At 32.2% G+C, this 20492-nt stretch overlaps 2 long non-coding RNA genes across 2 annotated transcripts; both read right to left on the bottom strand.

The window, feature by feature from the left end:
- Positions 1–892: 892 nt before the first annotated feature.
- LOC112720517 (uncharacterized) lies at positions 893–2327 on the bottom strand. The gene is made up of 2 exons (XR_003162220.2): positions 1988–2327; positions 893–1084 (listed from the first exon to the last, which is right to left on the bottom strand). It is a non-coding gene; the product is annotated as an uncharacterized lncRNA (long non-coding RNA).
- A 6692-nt stretch (positions 2328–9019) lies between these two features.
- On the bottom strand, positions 9020–10472 carry LOC112720512 (uncharacterized). The gene is made up of 2 exons (XR_003162206.2): positions 10175–10472; positions 9020–9256 (listed from the first exon to the last, which is right to left on the bottom strand). It is a non-coding gene; the product is annotated as an uncharacterized lncRNA (long non-coding RNA).
- Between the last annotated feature and the right edge of the window lie 10020 nt (positions 10473–20492).

Genomic DNA, 20492 nt, shown 5'->3' with positions numbered 1-20492 from the left:
CGTAATAAAAACCAGAATTCATCGTTGGCTCGTTTGGCCACAAACCATGGCAAAATAAATATTTACAAAATATTTTGATGCTAAAGTTTGTCTTTATTATGTGTGTTCACTTTGATTAGATTTGGCCTTTTTGGGTTCTTGTTTAGGGTGTTTTTATTCTCCTTATATATATGCAAGAGAGTTATGTTATATAATCAGAGCACTCATGATTACAAAGTATTGATTGATTGAAACCAATAAGCTTGCGATTAATAATAAAATTAAGATTTAATTATTTTATTGGTTTCATAGTTTTACCAAATTTTCAATTAAGTTTATATATATTTCAATTAGATCTTTACATTGCTTTTAATTTTATAATTAGATCATTTTTATGTCAAAAACGTTAAAATAAACAGAATATTTGTCCTAAAATACACGCGGTCAATTTGCGAAGAAATTTCAGTAAAATCTAATATTTTTTATATTAGGAATGACCTAACTATAAAATTAAAAGCAGTGTAGGAATTCAATGGAAAGAAAAAAAAGTATAGAGACCTAATTGAAAATTTGGTAAAACTAGAGGGACCAATAGAGTAATTAAACCTATAATTAAAGATGTTTAATTTCCCGTAATATGTTTCTTTTATTTAACCATTTACTATCAAGAGTTTAATTTTGATGTACAGACACTGTAAGTCATACAATTTTTTAGATGATTATTTACGAGATCAATGTAGCAGATAGTTATTTTTATTGATATAGCATTATGTAATTGAATGCATGCGTAAAACTACTTTACAGTGATAATGCATCAAAATTAAATTATACTATTAAAATTTTGAAAGTCAAATGTATTAACTGAAGTACATGATGCAATTTTTTGCCCAATATTTATGAAGACGCTTGAATCTAGATGGGAGAGAAACAAAATTACATTAAATTCTTAAAATCCATACAAAGATGAGTATACTACCTTTCATAAAACTTAAAAAACTAAACCATTAATAAGAATTAAACCAACACACAAAGTGAACAGAATGAGATACTCCATAAATCCAACTCTAACAGCGGCTTATCCTCGGTCCCTTATGGCTTCTTTCCTCTAATACAATAAAATGTGGAAACCAATTAAATCACTCTTTTAACTATCCATTTCTTATACTAATTAGGACCAACATTACAAATAATATTATAACTAATAAAGATATAATAATTTATGTTGTCTTTTTTTTATCCATTCAAATTTTTAAAAGAAGTGATTTCATAATATATTATTAGAATTTTATGGTAAAAAAATTTACAGTTCGATCCTTGGTAAATCACAAAAGAGAAAAAAATAGTACAAGATAAATAAAAAAAGCCTATGCAAAAATTAAAGAAACTCAAAAGAGTCTTTTATTCAAAAAAAATGTTAAAGATATAATCATTTATGTTGTCTGATCCTAAGTGCTATCAGTTTAAGATTTTGGAAAAAAATAGTATCATATCAATAATAATTCGTTTAGTTTTGTTATAACACTACTTCTTCTAAAAGTTTAAACTAATAATAAGATTAGATACATGAAATCAATCATAAAAATTTTGATACTATGTCGTGATATTACTTTTTTTCAAAAACTTAAGTTGAGACATGAATATTTTAAATGTTTTTCATAATTCTTTTTTCTCATTTATCACATAAAAAACCCTAAACGAACTAGTATAATATTATTTAGACTTTATTATTAGAAATTCTACTAATTCCACTTGATCTAATTGAAATCATGTAAAGAGACTACAGTAGAGGTCTCCCAAGGTGTAATTTTTATACCTAAACTAAAATTTTAGACGACTATCTAAAAAAATAAAAATAATTACCAAACCAAATTGCACGCTAGTATTTCTCACAGCAAAAACTAAAAAAAAAATATTAAATACCTACTATTTATAAAGTACTATATTTGGTAATAAATTAAAAAAATAAAATATATTAAATATTTTTAATAATGTAATAAGCGAGATGCACCTTTTTTTTATTATGTTCCTTCGTCCCCCAAATATTCTCTATAAGTTTTTCCAACTCTCTGCACACTTGTCTGCATCTTTTCCATCTAGGTTTTGAGGTTGATGACGAGAATTTGTCATAGGTTTGGTCGCATTTTTTGTAACAGGCATCTCGATTTAGAATTAAATAATAAGAATCATCAAAAGATGGATACCACGGTTTTTCATCATCACGAATAAAGCTATCAAATCCAACAATAACAGAATACATAATTGTTTCAACTATCATTATTATTAGTACATAAAGCACACCGTATTTACTCATCTCTCTCTTCACAATTACAAATTCAAGATAAATTAAACTAGACTTTATATAAAGCTAAAATCTTTCTTAATATTATTAAGATTACTATATACATTCTCAAATTAATTATTGGAATATTCTATAACTAGTTTGTGTCCCTTCCTTCTTCTAAGAGCAATAAATTGGCAATGTAAGCGAAATAAAAAATCTTTACTCTAGTAAAATATTGTTATTGTCATAGAATACTTTATTATTTCAATTTTTTTTAACTCCTTCTTGAATTCAATAAAGGATCATCAAATTACTTGACTCAAAATATAGTAAAAAAGATTGAAAAAATATAAAATATTAAAAATATAATATCAATGTTGAGTATCATGTATAACAGTGAGATTAAAGAAAAACATGTTTTTAATTATTTATATATCTTTTGTCCTTACCAATAGTATTATGCATAAACAATTAACACATATATAACACATTTTCAGTATTGAAGTTTTCGTACTAACTTGAATTGGTTTAGTGGTTAACTTACTTATCTGTTTAAGTAAGTATTGAGAGTTTGAATCCTATCTTATATATACAACAACTCATTGGCTAACGACAGATTCTTAAATGGAGCTCAAATCTGTGATAAATTATCCGTGACAAATTAATCCTTAGTTTATTGAAATACTTTGAACAATATATATATATATATATATATATATATATATATATATATATATATATATATATATATATATATACTAAAGTTCTTAACTCTTCCTTCTATCTTATGTCAGAATATATTATAAATTATTATATTTTATAATGTTTTATACTACTAGAACCAAAATTTAAAGTAGTATTCATCACATCAAGTACAAGGTGCATTTATTTTTTAGAAAATAAAACTCACAAAAAAAACCTATTAAATACTTACCATTAATAAAGTACTAAGTGCACTCATCATTTTTAAAATTTTCTATCCATCTTTAAATTGGATCTTCATTTATAGCTTTAGTCAGGAACTAAAAAAAATTATTTATATTTTTAGTCCTTTGTTCTATGCATTTCTTATATGCATCTTCATCCCCACGACATCGCTCCCTGCACCATTCTATACACTGATTTAGGCTTTTGCACAACTTTTTGCATTCATATAATCTATTTCTTGATTTTCTCGTTGATGTGTCATAGACTTCATTGTATTTTGTAGGCATCATCAACACTTGGAACCCACGCTTTTTCATTATCATGAATAAAGCCGTCGAATTCAACATTAACATAACAAACAATTGTTCCAATTATCAATATTATTAGTACATAAAGCACATCATATTTAGTCATATCTCCCTCTTTGTAATTACAAGTTCATGATAAATAAAATTAGGCTTTATATAAACCTAAAATCATTATTAATAGAAAAAGTATATGAAATCAAGAGGTTAGTAGACAAAAACTAAACAAAATCACATTAATTTATATCAATAATTAATTTTAAATTTTTTTAAATTCAAAATTTAAAAAATTTAAAATTAATTAAGTAAACCTAATTAAAACCTATAAAAGCCTTCCTTTTCTCTCTTACATCAATCTACCTACCTCCAACAATCACACACATAGACCTCTCTCTCTCACCTACGGATTCGGTGACGATGGTGATGCTTTACTTTCAGATTTCAACGATTGGGATCTACACAGACAATACAATCACCCTTTCAATTTAACTCTAAGTAATGCTTTTGATTAGTTTGACGCCGACACATTTGGCTTGCATGCACATGCGGTTTCGAATTTTGGAAGTTCGGAGCCGTTTGTTCCACCCTCTTCCGCGAGCTGTGTGGAAAAATCCATGCCGGGTTCAGCTTTTGGGGCTGTGGCTTCTATGCCGGATCCTTCTGTGGAAGACACGGACTTTTCTTGAGAATTATAGCACATGCAAGGTTTATCCTCAAAATTCTCTTCCAAGGATTATAGCCGTTTGTTCTCTGCGTTTTGGGATATTAGGTGCCGTTTTGATGATTAAAGAGACTGTAAACTACACAATTATAGAATTATAAAAAAACATTCATTTAATATGAAAAAATCCTAATACTTAACAAAATAAATATTCAGTTATATTTAAGCAAAAATAATTAAATATCTGTAAGACCCGGTTAATTAACGGCTAATTAACCCATAAATGAGAATTTATTCTAGAAAGCCAAGAATGTGATTTTTATGGCTTAATATGATAGAGGAGATTGAGACGAGAATTTCGGTACCAATTTTATAGAAATAGGACCAAGATTGGAACGAACGGGCCAAACCGAGCCAACCGGACCCAAAGTGGGCCCTTGGCCCAACTAAACTAAACCAAAATCTTAGTTTTCAGCACTCTCTCTCCTCATTTGTTACACACACACACGCTGAAATGGAGTAAGGGAAGAGAAGAACACTCTCTCAAACTTCTATCTCTCACTTGATCTTCAAACTACCATAACTTTTGATCTAGAGCTCCGATTGTCGCTCCATTTATGGCCACGCGTTCACCGCAAAGAGCTCTACAAAATTCATACAATCAATCTTGAGGTAAGCCATGTTTTGCTCTTCGAATTTCCAGCCTTGTTTTCGAGTTTTATGAGCAAAAATGTTGAGATTTTGGGCTCTTTGATGTTATAGGACCCAACTCTCTTGAAGAAGAAGATTAATCTTGTCTCCTTGGATCTTAGATATGGTAAGATTCTCAATTCTAGTATAATTTATTGTTCTATGATGTTTGGGTATTGAAATGTTATGTATTGGTATGATGATTGTGGCTTAGGTGGTGTGTATGTGAATATTGGGACTTAATTGAGACCTTGAAAAGTTTGAAAAGAGATTTTTGGTGGTAAAAATCTGTGCTTGGAGGTGTTGAGACCTAGAGGGCTTGTGGACAAGTGGTTTCGAAGTGCTCCGATTGAGCTTGGGGAAATCAGCTAAGGTATGGTCTCAGTTTCTCGTATCTAATATGTAATGTGGTAGGAAATACTTAGGCTAGAGGCCCTAAGATAGGCATTGAATTGTTGATGTTATTGAATGGTTGAGATATATGATGTGGTCATATATGTGATGATGATTATTGATGCCTTGATGGTATGATGTATGAGAAATATGCATGTTGTGATATATGCTTGATGATTGATTAAGGTTGAATTGTGGGTGAAACCATGTTGATGGTGAGTATGATATTGATTATGTACAATGATGGTTGATTGGAAATGGTATTAATGAAAATTGGGATGAGAAAGTATGTATGACATGTCTATGTGTTTGTCTCTTATCCATTTGATTGAGAAGTGTTAAAATGGTGGGATGATATTTTGTGAATTGTGGTGAGGTGTTGATGTGTAAGTTGAGGAGGCTTGATGTTGATTTTGGTATATTTTGGTTGATTTCAAAAAGGGTTGAAATTGGCATGTTTTGGTTGATTTTAAAAAGAGTTAAAAATGGCTTGTTTTGAAAATGGCACTTTGTGGTTTTGTATAAAAAATGATTTTTGGGCATACTTTGACGGGACATAACTTGGACTACGGATCCCCGTTTTGTACCAAGCTTACTTAGAAATGAAATTGGATCCGGGATGTCCATGCCATTGGAAGAACGGGCAGAAAACGATTTAAAATGAGAAAGTTATGTCCGTCGGAAGAATGGGGGTTGAATCTGTGAAGTCTGCAGCTTTTAATTTAGAAAATTTTTAGCAGAATAACCCTCCGCGCGTAGGCGCACTTGGCGCGTACGCGCCGTCTTTCGAAAAGGCACCATCCACACGTGCACGTGGGGTGCGCATGCGCGTCGATGTGATGCACCCAATGCCTAGCCATTTTCCCAAGAGTTTTGCCAAAGTTGTGCCAGTTTTGTGCCTGGGGCACAAATGTACCCGCGCGTGCACGTGGTTGACGCGTACGCGTCGTTTGGCTAATTTTCAACCACGCGTTCGTGTGTATGACGCTTGCGCGCCGATGAGCTTTGTGGCCATCCACGCATGCGCGTGGAGTGCGCGTACGCGTGGCCCTATTTTCATCCCAAAGTTAATTTTTGAGTTTTAAAAGTCAAATTTCACACTTCTAAGCCTTCGATCTCACCACTTGTGTCTTAAATCATTATGATATGCCTAGCAATGAGGAAATGAGTCAATGAATTGGCTAGTTATGGATTTAACCGTGAGTCGGATGGTTAGATTATTGCCGTGTTATAGTGGAGCCATGATTATGACTAAGTATAAATGCATATATGCTGTTGAATGAATTGTGAATGTTTGCACTTTCACTATTGAAGATGAGAGTTTTCCTAGGGGAAAGCAAGGGCTAGCACCACGTGCTCTAGATTGAGATTCGAAGCTCTTTTGACCTTATGTCGTAAGTGTAGTCGGGCACTGTGAAAGTCCCGGATGAGCTCGTCCCCGTAAATATTCACCAGTGAGGGTGATGGATATGGATTATGATTATGATCAAGATTATGATGAGTATAACTCGAGTTGGGGATGCGCGACAGAGAGACAGTCCAATGGTTAGCTACCAGGACTTGTCGGCTTGGGTCTATAACCGACAGATGATATCATCAGCCATTAGGGACAAGCATTCATCATATGCATACTATGTGAATTGATTGAGATTGCCTATTTGACTGCATATTACTTGCTATTTGTTTAAATACCTTATCTGTTCCTATTTGTATATCTCTTGTCTGAAATAACTGTGTTTGCTATATTATACTCCTGCTGGTGGTTGGGAGGTCTGAAGGGTTTGGAAAGGGAAGAAATAGTTAGACTGAAGGATCTTTAGTCAGTTACCACTTATGGTTTAGCTTGTTTATAAGCTTTGATTTTATCTGGAGGAAGTCCTAAGATTGCCTTCGACTTTTCTCTATTATTATATATTATATATGTGGAAGTTGTTACCATATTGGGAACCTCTGGTTCTCACCCATGCGGATTTTGTGGTTTTCAGATGCAAGACGTGAGGTTTCTCGCTGAGGCATGCTGGAGATTTCTGGATTAGCGAAGATCCTTTGTTCTCGGGACTCTGTTTTGATTTTATGATTTCTCTTAGATACTTTATCTCCATTGAATAATACAACTGGGATGACTCCTCTTATAGGAGATTTTGGAGAATAGGATCTCAGTTTTTGTGTCCTTTTGGGTTTTCCTTGGAGTTTCCTATTTTATTTACTTTTGTGTGTGTGTGTGTGTCTATATATATATATATATATACTCAGATCGGTTATCTTCGCAACCGGCTTTTGAGTTTGATATTCTCGTTTTTGACACTCTTTTGTATATATATAATCTCGCGTTGGTTTATCCTTGTTCGTTACGTTATCGATCGGAGTGTTGCGCTTTTTGAGTTACGATTTTTGTTTTACCCCTTTTTCTTAAAAAGGCTCCTAGTTGTAATAATTTTTCACAATACTATTCGTACTAAATTCTTATTTTAGAGGTCGTAATACCTTGCCATCTCTGAATTATGACTTAAGCATAAGACTCTGTATAGTAGGGTGTTACATTATGGTATCAGAGCAGTTCGTTCTTGTAGAACCTGAGAGACTCTAGTGAAATATTATCTTAGAATTCTTTATTATTATTTCGATTTTGTTTAACTCTTCTTTCAATTCAATAAAGGGTAATCAAATTACTTGAGCCAAAATATAGTAAAAAAGATTGTAAAAAGTAAAAAAAGAAAAAAGGTTGAAAATATAATATTAATGTTGAGTATCTTATAAAATAGTGAGAATAAAGAAAAACTTATTATTGTTGAAAGAATAGGCTGATGCATTAGAAAAGAAGATCGAACAAGAATGACATTGAAATTAAAAGATAGGATGGTTGAAATGCTACAGTAATGTGTTTTTTTCTTGCTAGGATTTGTGTTTTTTTTTATCTTAAATTTTGTACTTAGTTTTTGTTTATGACTTTATGCAAAACTTAATGTGCATCGTGATTTTATGTCACTTTTTTTTTTAGTTTGGACAACACTTACGATGAAGATATATATATATATATATATATATATATATATATATATATATATATATATATATATATATAAAAGAGAATTATGTTATATAATCAGAGCACTCATGATTACAAGTATTGATTGATTAAAACCAATAAGCTTGTGATCAATAATAAAAATTAAGGTTTAACTATTCTATTGGTTTTTATAGTTTCACTAAATTTTTAATTAAGTTCATATATTTTTTTTCTTTTCAATTAGACCCTTATACATTGCTTTTAATTTAATAATTATATCATTTTCATATCAAAAACGTTAAAATTAATGGAATATTTCTCCTAAAATACATGCGGTCAATTTGCGAAGAAATATTCAGTAAAATCTAACGTTTTTTTCACACTAGAAATGACCTAACTATAAAATTAAAAGCAGTGTAGGGATCCAATAGAAAGAAAAAAAAGTATAAAGACCTAATTGAAAATTTGGTAAAACTAGAGGAACCAACGGAATAATTAAACCTAAAAATAAAGATGTTTCCCGTAATAAGTTTCTTTTATTTAACTATTTATTATCAATAGTTTAATTTTGATGTACGGACAGTGTAAGTCGTATAATCACATCCATTTATTAATGTGGCATTATGTAATTGAATGTATGCATAAAACTACTTTACACTGATAATGCATCAAAATTAAATTATACTATCAAAATTTTGAAAGTCAAATGTATTAACTGAAGTACATGATGCAATTTTTTGCCCAATAATATTTACGAAGACGCTTGAATCTAAATAGGAGAGAAACAAAATTACATTAAATTCTTAAAATCCATACAAAGATGAGTATACTAAGTTTCATAAGACTTAAAATACTAAACCATTAATAAGAATTTAACCAACATGCAAAGTGAACAAAATGAGATACTCCATAAACCCATTGAGTGGCGGACTTTGGTGCAACAGGATGGATGGACATGTCCGTTTGCCAACTCTAACAGCAGCTTATCCTCGTCCCCTTATGGCTTCCTTCCTCTAATACAATAAAATGTGGAAATCAAAATCACTCTTTTAACTATCCATTTTTTATACTATTAGGGCCAACATTACAAGTAATATTATAATTGATAAAAATATAATTATTTATGTTGTCTTTTTTATTCGTTTAAATTTTTAAAAGAAGTGATTGCATGATATAATATTAAAATTTTATGATAAAAAAATTTACAATTCGATTTTTGGTGAATCACAAAAGAAAAAAATAGTATAAGACAGATAAAAAAAAGACCTATACAAAAATTAAAGAAACCCAAGAGAGTCTCTTATTCGAAAAAAAATGTTAAAGATATAATCGTTCATCTTACCTGATCCTAAGACCTATCAGTTTAAGGTTTTGGAAAAAAATAGTATCATACCAATAATAATTCATTTAGTTTTGTTATGATATTATTTCTTTTAAAAATTTAAACTAATAATAAGATCAGATACATAAAATCAATTATAAAAATTTTGATACTGTATCGTGATATTACTTTTTTCAAACACTTAAATTGAGATATGAATATTTTTAAGTGTTCTTCATCATTTTTTTTTTCATTTATCACATAAAAAACCCTAAATGAACTAATATATGATATAATTTAGACTTTATTATTAGAAATTCTACCAATTCCACTTGATCTAATTGAAATCCTGTAAAGAGAGTAGAGGTTCCCAAGATGTAACTATTATACCTAAACTAAAATCTTAGACTATTATCTAAAAAAAAATCAAAATAGTTACCACCTTAACCAAATTGCACGCTAATATTCCTCACAGCAAAAACTTAAAAAATATATTAAATACTTACTATTTATAAATTACTATATTTGATAATAATTAAAAAACAAACTCACAAACATAAAAAAATAAAATATATTAAATATTTTTAATAATGTATTAAGCGAGGTGCACCTTTTTTTAATATGTTCCTTTGTCCCGGAATACTCTATAAATTTTTTCTCTAACTCTCTACACACATTTCTACATCTTTTCCATCTAGAGTATGATATTGATGACGAAAATTTGTTATAAATTTGGTCGCATACTTTGTAACAGACATCTCGATCTCGATATAAATGATAATTATCAACAGATGGATACCACGGTTTTTCATGATCATGAATAAAGCTATCAAATTCAGCAATGACAGAATAGATAATTGTTCCAATTATCATTATTATTAGTACATAAAACACACCATATTTACTCATCTTTCTTCACAATTACAAATTAATGATAAATCAAAGTAGCCTTTATATAAACCTAAAATCTTTCTTAATATTATTAAAATTATTATATACATTCTCGAATTAATTATTGAAATATTCTATAACTAATTTGTGTTCCTTCCTTATTCTAAGAGTAGTAAATTGCCAATGTAAGCGAAATAAAAAAATCTTTACTCTAGTAATTAGTAGAATATTGTTATTGTCATAGAATACTTTATTATTTTAATTTTGTTTAACTCCTTCTTGAATTTAATAAAGGGTCATCAAATTACTTGACTCAAAATATAGTCGAAAAGATTGCAACAAAAAAAATATAAAAAGTTAAAAATGTAATATCAATGTTGAGTATCATGTATAACAGTGAGATTAAAGAAACACATATTTTTAATTATTTAGATATCTTTTGTCCTTACCAATATTCTAGAGCACTTTCAAGAATATACATTACATATTTATTCATTCTATTTGTATTTCTAATATTTTAAAATTTTTAATATAAATAGTGTTCTTCTAATAAAATTTAATATTTTTCCCTACCATCCTATTAACCAACCAACTAAGCAAATATATATATCACTAAAAAAATTATTGGAATACCAATCGATTTAGCGATCGATTCTGGTGGTCGCTAATTAGAAAATAACAACCAACTTCGGTCGCTAATCGTTAGTGACCAATTTTAGTGACTAATGAATGAATAATTGTATGGTATAGAATTTCACAAATGAATTCTCGTTGCAAGTATAGTTTCTAAACCAACAATAATCCTTTCATACAAAAATTTGTTTGTCACAAGTAACAAACCCCTAATAATACTAATAACCGAAGTATTTAAATTTCGGGTCGTCTCTCAAAGGAATTGCATGGTAGTGTTCTTGTTATTGGTTATGAAATGTATATTTTGGGGTTTTGGATAAGAGACAAGAAAAGTAAATGGCAATAGAAATTAAATGGTAAAACAGTCTTGGCAAGGTTAGGTGGTCAAGGATCTCTATCCTTATCACTAATCACAACTTGATAATTGCACTGATCAACTCCATTAAATCATCCTCTAACTAGTAAAGGAAAGTCAAATGAGTTATGTCAATCCAAGTCCATAAGTCCTAGCTCTCCACTAAATCAATTAATGAGAACTAGAGTTAATGGCTCCAATCATCAATTACTTGGACATTAATGACTCAAGAATTCCTAAGTTACTATCCCAAGCCAAGAATATAAAATTCTACTCTAACATCCTTCCAAGCATTTTATTAAATACTTGGAAGGCATAAAAGAAAAGCATACAAAATCAACAACAAGAATGAATTCTAACAACAACTAATTACAAAGAATTAACAACAATAATCAAAGAAAGAAAAATTGACATGAATTACCTCAAATTGCGTTAAAAGAAAATAAAAAGAACAAGATTAAATCCACAACAAAGTATAGAAATAAAATAGAAGATATTACAATAAAAGAATAAAAGAACAAGATGTAGAAACATAGAATTCAAAGGTAGGAGTAGATAAAAGCAAAGATTAAATCCTAGATCTAAGAAATTCTAACCTAAACCTAATCCTAATTCTAGAAAGAAGGGAGAACTTCTCTCTCTAGAAAACCAAAACTAAAACTAGATCTAAAGTGTGTAATTAACTAAAATGATTCCAAGTGATTTGGGGTATCCATGGATCGGATCGTATCCGCAGATCCGCGGTAAATATCTGCATCCGATCTGAAAATTGCGGATATGATCCGATCCGCAAATTGATCGGATCGGATCGGATCCACATTCTTTACAGAATGGATCGCGGATATCTGCTCTACGTCCGCGGATCTGCAGATTCGCAAAAAATAAATAAATATATATGTTTGGTATTATATTTACTTGTTTGTATGTTTTAGTTAGTAATTATTATTCATATATTTTATTATTTAATTTTTGTTATTTAGAAAGAGTTTGATTAAAAATATTTTAGGAATAAATAAATTTAAAAGTATGAAAGAAATATTTTTATTGAATTTTTTACATTGAAATATGATTAAAAAGAGAAGGTTTAATTATTATCCATGGATCGGAACGGATCGGATCGGATCCGACACTAAAAAGTGATTGTGCGGATCGGATCGAATTTTCGGCCATATCCGATCCGATCTGATCCGCAGACACCCCTACAAATGATGCCTTCCCCTTCAATCCTTGGTCCTTTTAGCCTTTTTCCGCCAAAGTTCAGCTTCAATTTGGGCCAGAAGCTTTCCAAAAATCGCCAAGAACGATTTCACTAAAGAAGTCACGTGCAGGCATTGACGCGTATGTCCCTGGAGTATTGCACAATCCACGCGTATGCGCCTAGTGAGCGTGCACGTCCATTGGTGCATCCTAAATCTTTGACTTTTCATAATTTCTCCACTTTGTTTGCTTTCTCTTCACTCCTTTGATCCATTTCTAGCCTTTTTCAATCTGAAATCATTAACAAACATATCAAGGCACCTAGTAGAATCAAAGGAAGATTAAAAATCATCAAGTTAAAGACCTAAAAAGTATGTTTTCACACTTAAGAACAAATTAGGAGATAATCCCATAACCATGCTATTTTATTGAATAAATATGAGAAAAGGTTGACAAAATGCTCTAAATTCAAAACAAGATAAACCTTAAAAATGGGGTTTATCAACCTCCCCACACTTAAACCTTAGCATGTCCTCATGCTAAACCAAGAAGGAAACAAGGGGTATGACATTTATTCAATGCAACTAAACTATATGCAACCTATCTAAATGCAACTATCTACATGAATGCAAATGCTTGGTCAAAACAAATCAATCTTTCAAGAAAACATATGTAGCATAAGGGCTAACACAATAGGAATCAAATCCAACCCACAATTGCATTGAATTATCAAAAAGATTTACAAACTTGCAAGAATATAGATAATTATGGTGAATACATGTAATTGAGCAATCGAACTCTCACCGGATGTGTATCCGCTCTAATCACTCAAGTGTTAGGGGGTTGATTCACTCAATTCTCCCCTAATCATGCTTTCCAAAATTTGTTCTTCATCTAAAAATCAACAATTACTCAATGCATGCATACAAATATCATGAGATCTTTCTCAAAGGTTGTAATGGGGCTAGGGTCAAGGTAGGATCATATATGGTTAAGTGGACTAAAATTTGAATCTTTGATTAACCTAGACTTTCTCACCTAACCTATACAATAACCTATACAAATTCAAAACTAACCTAACTACCCATTTTTCACTTTTTCACATACTCATGCATTTTCTTTTCATTTACAACACTTATACATTGACTCTTATTGGACTTTACTTTGGGGCATTTTTGTCCCATTTTTATTGTTTTTCTTCCTTTTCTTTCTTTTTCCATTTTTTTCTTTTCTTCTTTTCTTTTCTTTTTTTCTTTTTCTTTTGTTTTTCTCATTTCTCTTTCTTTTTTTTTCTTTGTTTCAACTTTGTACAAGAACATCAATGCATAAAGTCTATACATCTAATCAATACATGAGCATGCACCCAATTTCCAAATATAAAAATACAAAATACCCCTTTTATCCCAACCAATGTTCCCAAATCTTCCCAAACTTGAATAATAAATACTCTCACTAGCCTAAGCTAATCAAAGATCCAAACAAGGAACTTTTATTATTTTTCGCTTTAGGCTTGTAATGTGCTAAAATAGAGAACAATTGGGTTAAGCATAGGCTCAAAATTGGCTAACAATGGAAGATAAAAGGTAGGATATTTGGGTAAGTGAGCTAATAAAATAATGGCCTCAATCATATAAATGCATGAATACAAGGAATAATTGGACACATAGAATTAAACAAATCAAGGATCACACTCATAGGAAGAGAACAATTGCACACAAGAAGGAAGATAAGTGGTTATAAGATGTAACCACACAATTAGGCTCAAATCTCACAAGCTTGTGTTCTTAGCTCAAATATCATGTTCCACAATATATATATAATTCAAGCAAGTTCTATGAAAAGTTTCTACTCAATCAATTGGGATTTCAATGCCCTATAGAATAAATCCTTGAAAAATATCATTATTTTGACTAAGCTTATTATATATATATATATATATATATATATATATATATATATATATATATATATATATATGCAACAAAAGTTCCTAGAAGACCTAAAATGAAATGCAAAAGTGTTGGGATTAGAAACTTCTCACCTAAGAACGCCGACCGGTCAGACGACCTCCCCACACTTAAAAGTTTGCACCGTCCTCGGTGCATTCAAAGATGAGTAAGGGGGTACAGCGACTCTCCGAGTTGCTACCTTCAGCTGGTAGGTCAACCGGTTGCTGCTTGTTCTTTCTCCCGCTTCCTTTGTTGCTTATGGTGCATCCTCAACGAAAAATAGAAAATCAAATAAGAAAACAAGTAAATGCAAAAGCAAGGAAGCATATATTGTTGGAATGAGGTAAATTACTAGAATGAAGTGAGTGAATTAATGTGACATTAATGAAAAATAGGTGTGTGGGTCCTAAATTGTGCGCGGTAAAGAACACACGCACACTAGCATAAAAAGCTATGTCACAATTTACACAAAAGAAGCATACACTTCACTCATTCTAGTGTGCTTGAAATACTCTAAACTTGTAGGTAAAGAGAACCAAACAAGCAATAAAGAAGCATGAAAGCATTCAAGCTAAAAACATATAGATGCATATGATCAACACAATGCATTAAGATAAATGCACAACATCATCCATCAAGAAATTGCCTAATCAAAGAAGAGAATTCAAATCACATGGTGGCCAAATCATGCAATTCAAAAAGATTTAACAAGCTTGAAGGCAATTCTCATTCACTCGGTGTTCACAAAGGTGAAGCGTGAAAAATTCAAAACCAAGTAGGAATTTATACCTCACAAAGAATCCAACAAGGATATAAACAAAGATGATGTTAAAATAACATTCTATCAATGGTCAGTAGCAATAAACAGTAAACAAGATTTATAATCCAACACTTGTCAAAGAAAAGAGAAAGCGAAATGAGAATTAAACTAACTAAACACTAACTAACTAACTAAAAGGAATGGTTATAGATGGTGTTTGGTAGTGTTGGATGAGGGGTAGGAGAAGGAAAAAAGAAAGGAGAAGGAAAGAAATGGAAAGAAGATGAGAAAATAAGAGTGTTGAGATAAGGTGATCTACGCGTACGCGTACAGCGATACGTTCGCGTGGGTGATGGCGAAATGGAAGCGACGCGTACGCGTGGAGTACACATAAGCGTGGGTTGCACCAGAGAGAAGCGACGCGTACGCGTGGTGTACGCGTGCGCGTGGGTTGGTCTGTGCTAGAGGCACAATGTTCGCGCAGTGCAGGCGCAACTCTCGGGTTTTTGGCTGGGAGGTTGAACTTCTGTATCCACGCGTGCGCGTGGATGGTCGAAAATGCTTGGGCCATGCGTATGTGTGCATGGCGCGTACGCATGGGTTGGTGCTCTATTTTTCAAAATTTTTCCAAATTCTTGCACCAAACCAAGCATTTCAAACCTCCAAACAGCTACCAAAACACCATAAAACCTTATTCAACATACTAGACTATCAAATAAACTCAACAAACAAAGAAAAACATGAAATCAAACCTATCTTACCAATATTTACAAAAGAGAAAAATGAAAAGATGTTACCATGGTGGGGTGTCTCCCACCTAGCACTTTTGTTTATTGTCCTTACGTTGGACTTATGGGAAGCTCCTCTCAAGGTGGCTTGTACTTAAATTCTTCTTGGAACTCCCACCAATGCTTAGTTCTCCATTGTGCCCCAAGATTTCTCATGAGTTGCACCAAGTCTTGATGGAGTTCTTCACAAGCTTGGGGCTCCCAAGGTTGATCCTCATCTTGTAATCCGGGATCCCATACTTTATTTTCACACCCGTCTTGAAGTTGATCATTATTAGTCCGTCCGGGTGGTACGATATTAGAATTCTCAAAAAGGTGTCCAACAATCCTCCTAGACCCCTCTAATTGAGCACTATTCCAACCCTTATATTCCCATTTTGATGTGTCAACCATAATGAGCCTTGATTTACAACGCCAACTACAAAACATCTTTCTCTTATGCTTCATCCCGTAAAGCATCCTAAGTTGACCATCCGTTTCAAGCAAGCCATACTCAAGTGGGACAATAAAGCGAAGAGAAATGAATTTTACCCACTCAAATGAAGGAGTAGATGACAACCTAGGCAAAGAGGCTTCCAAGGGTCTTGACAAAGTGTATCCCGTCCTCCTTTTTCTAAGGACCTCCTCACAAGATTTCTCAAATTCAACCCTTTGTTCATCAATTTTATCTTCTTCACCAAGAAAATTTGATGCTTGATCTTCAATTCCAAGGAACTCAATTCTTGCTCTATCCCATTCAATTCTTAATATGGAATATGCTTTGGAGGATGTGCACTTTCCTCCTCAACATCAACTTCAATCTTGTTGAAGGGATTTTTTTCAACTCTATGTTCCCATAGAGACTCCGCATCTCTTAAATCTTCAACCACTTCTTCCTTTTCTTCGACAATTATAGCTTCCTCCAATTGTTCCAACACAAAGCAAATTCCCTCATTTCCCACCGGAGTTTCCAATCTCTCCTTCATGCTATGCTCTTCATTTGATTCTTCACATGTTGTCATGGGAGTTCCTTGAGTGTCCAAGCATTGGGAGGCTAATCGGTTTACTACCTCGGCCAAGGTGGCCGTGAAATCTAGTACCTCCTTTTGCATCTCTTCTTGTCCTTGAAGAATATGACTAAGGGTTTCATCTATTGAGGATTGGGGTGGATAAGAGGATTCATTGTCTTGGAGAAAGGGTTCATATTAGGAAGGTGGTTCTTCTTGGTAGGGTTGTGGCGGTTCAACACTCTCTACTCTTTCTACTTGTTGCACAACACGCTCTATGGTTGCTTGAAATTGATCCAATGCTTCCTTGAGATGATCCCTTGACTCTTGTTCCGCTTGGATAACATGATTAGGATCATATGGCTCTTGGATCGATGGACATGAATATTCCTCCATGGAAGGTTGTGGTGAAAGGTAGAATTCATCTTGTGGTTAAAAATTTTCTTACATTGGAGGTGGTTCATCTTGGTAATAGTATGGAGGGGGTGGATCTTGGAAGTGGTGATGTTAGAATGGTGGTGGCTCTATGTATGGTTCATACAGCTCATATGGTTGTTGGAATGGTGGATAAGGATTAGGGTCATATGGAGGTGGTTGGTGAAAAGGGGCTTGTAAGTATGGTTGAGAGTTATGTTGAGGATATGGCTCATAGACATGTGGTGGTGGTTCTTGAAAGTAACAAGGAAATTCACCATATCCATTTGATTGGTATGCATCATAGAATGGCTCTTTTTCATAGTGCATTGGTGGGGGTTGTTGCCAAGAAGATTGGTCATATACATATGACTCCTCCCACCTTTAAGTGTCCCATCCTTGATACACATCCTCAATGTAGCTCCCATTTCCTACAACATGGTGAGAACCAAACTCATAGCCAAAGTGAGAACTCATGATAGCAAGAGAAAATAGAAACAAAAGCTAATAGAAAACAAGAGAAACAAAATTCTACAACTAGCAAATAAAGCAAAAAATAAGATATTCACAATATTCACATATATACAATAACCAATAACATAACACCATTGCAATTCCCCGGCAACGGCACCATTTTGATGAACGAATAATTGTGTGGTATAGAATTTCACAAATGAATTCTCATTGCAAGTATAGTTTCTAAACCAACAATAATCCTTTCATACAAAAATTTGTTTGTCACAAGTAACAAACCCCTAATAATCCTAATAATCGAAATATTTAAACCTCGGGTCGTCTCTCAAAAGAATTGCAGGGTAGTGTTCTTGTTATTGGTTATAGAATGTATATTTTGGGGTTTTGGATAAGAGACAAGAAAAGTAAATGGCAATGGAAATTAAATGGTAAAATGGTCTTGGCAAGCTTAGGTGGTCAAGGATCTCTATCCTTATCACTAACCACAACATGATAATTGCACGGATCAACCTCATTAAATCATCCTCTAACTAGTAAAGGAAAGTCAAATGAGTTATGTTAATCCAAGTCCATAAGTCCTAGCTCTCCACTAAATCAATTAATGAGAACTAGAGTTAATGACTCCAATCATCAATTACTTGGACATTAATGACTCAAGAATTCCTAAGTTACCATCCCAAGCCAAGAGCATAAAATTCAACTCTAACATCCTTCCAAGCATTTTATCAAATACTTGGAAGGCATAAAAGAAAAGCATAGTAAATCAACAACAAGAATGAATTCTAATAACAACTAATTGCAAAGAATTAACAACAACAGTCAAAGAAAGGACAATTGACATGAATTACCTCAAATTGCATTAAAAGAAAATAAAAAGAACAAGAGTAAATCCACAATAAAGTATAGAAACAAAATAGAAGAAATTACAATAAAAGAATAAAAGAACAAGATGTAGAAACATAGAATTCAAAGGTAGGAGTAGATGAAAGCAAAGATTAAATCCTAGATCTAAAAAATTCTAACATAAACCTAATCCTAATTCTAGAGAGAAGGGAGAGCTTCTCTCTCTAGAAAACTAAAACTAAAACTAAAACTAAAGTGTGTAATAAACTAGAATGATGCCAAGTGATGCCTTCCCCTTCAATCCTTGGTCCTTTTAGCCTTTTTCCGCCAAAGTTCAACTTCAATTTGGGCCAGAAGCTCTCCAGAAATCGCCAGGCACGATTTCACTAAAGAAGTCACGTGCGGGCATCGACGCGTACGCGTACAGCACGCGTACGCATACAGCACGCGTACGCATCCCTTGAGTATTGCACAATCCACGCGTATGCGCCTAGTGCGTGTGCGCGTCCATTGGTGCATCTTAAATCTTTGGCTTTTCATGATTTCTCCACTTTGTATGCTTTCTCTTCACTCCTTTGATCCATTCCTAGCCTTTTTCAATCTGAAATCACTAACAAACACATCAAGGTATCTAGTGGAATCAAAGAAAGATAAAAAATCATCAAGGTAAAGACTTAAAAAGCATGTTTTCACACTTAAGCACAAATTAGGAGATAATCACAAAACCATGCTATTTCATTGAATAAATGTGAGAAAAGGTTGACAAAATACTCTAAATTCAACACAAGATAAACTCTAAAAACGGAATTTATCAGTGACTGATTTTTTAACAAGGCCACCAAACCCCTCACCAAAGAGTATCAGTCACTAAATCGGTCGCTAAATGGTAACCAAATTTTCGTCGCTAAATCGGTCGCTAAATAGCGACTAACTTTTCAATCACTAAATCAGTCGCTAATGAATCGGTTGCTAAATCTTTTACTTATTTTTGAAAATGTTAAATATATCTTTTATCCTTAATAACTAATATTTTGGGGGTATTTACAAATTCCCATACTACATCTCTGTTTATTCAATTTAGGGTAAAGTATTTGTCTCTAAAATTTGGCAAAAATTTTAGAAATATTCTTAAGTTTTATTTTGTTTCAGTTTTGTCCCAAAAATTTTCGATTTGCATCAAATATATTCCTAAAGGCTAATTTTTCAAAAAATTTAAGACCAATTCAATAACATTTTCATACGAACAACCCTCAACAACATAAGTAAATCAAGCATAATAATTTGTATGCATTATTGTTAAATTGGTCTTAAATTTTTTGAAATTTTAGACGTCGAGAATATATTTGATGCAAATCGAAAATTTTTAGGACAAAATTAAAACAAAATAAAATTTAAGAGTATTTTTAAAATCTTTCTTTTTAAATTTTAATATATAATGTCTTTTTAAATTCCAATAAAATTTAATATTTCTCCTCCAATATTTTTTTATATAGTTAAATTTTTTGTTGCTTAATTGTTTCAATTTCACTCTGACTCCAACACGGTTGCTGCGACCCCTCATCGTTCTATTAACCAACTAATTATTTCTCCATATAAATTAACATATTACTGGCAACAACAAATTATAATGTTTTATAA

The sequence above is a fragment of the Arachis hypogaea genome, chromosome 2, assembly GCF_003086295.3.
Source record: "Arachis hypogaea cultivar Tifrunner chromosome 2, arahy.Tifrunner.gnm2.J5K5, whole genome shotgun sequence".
Classification (NCBI taxonomy): Eukaryota; Viridiplantae; Streptophyta; class Magnoliopsida; order Fabales; family Fabaceae; genus Arachis; species Arachis hypogaea.
The sequence above is the reverse complement of the archived record's forward strand: the minus strand, read 5'-3'. Positions and strand labels throughout refer to the sequence as shown.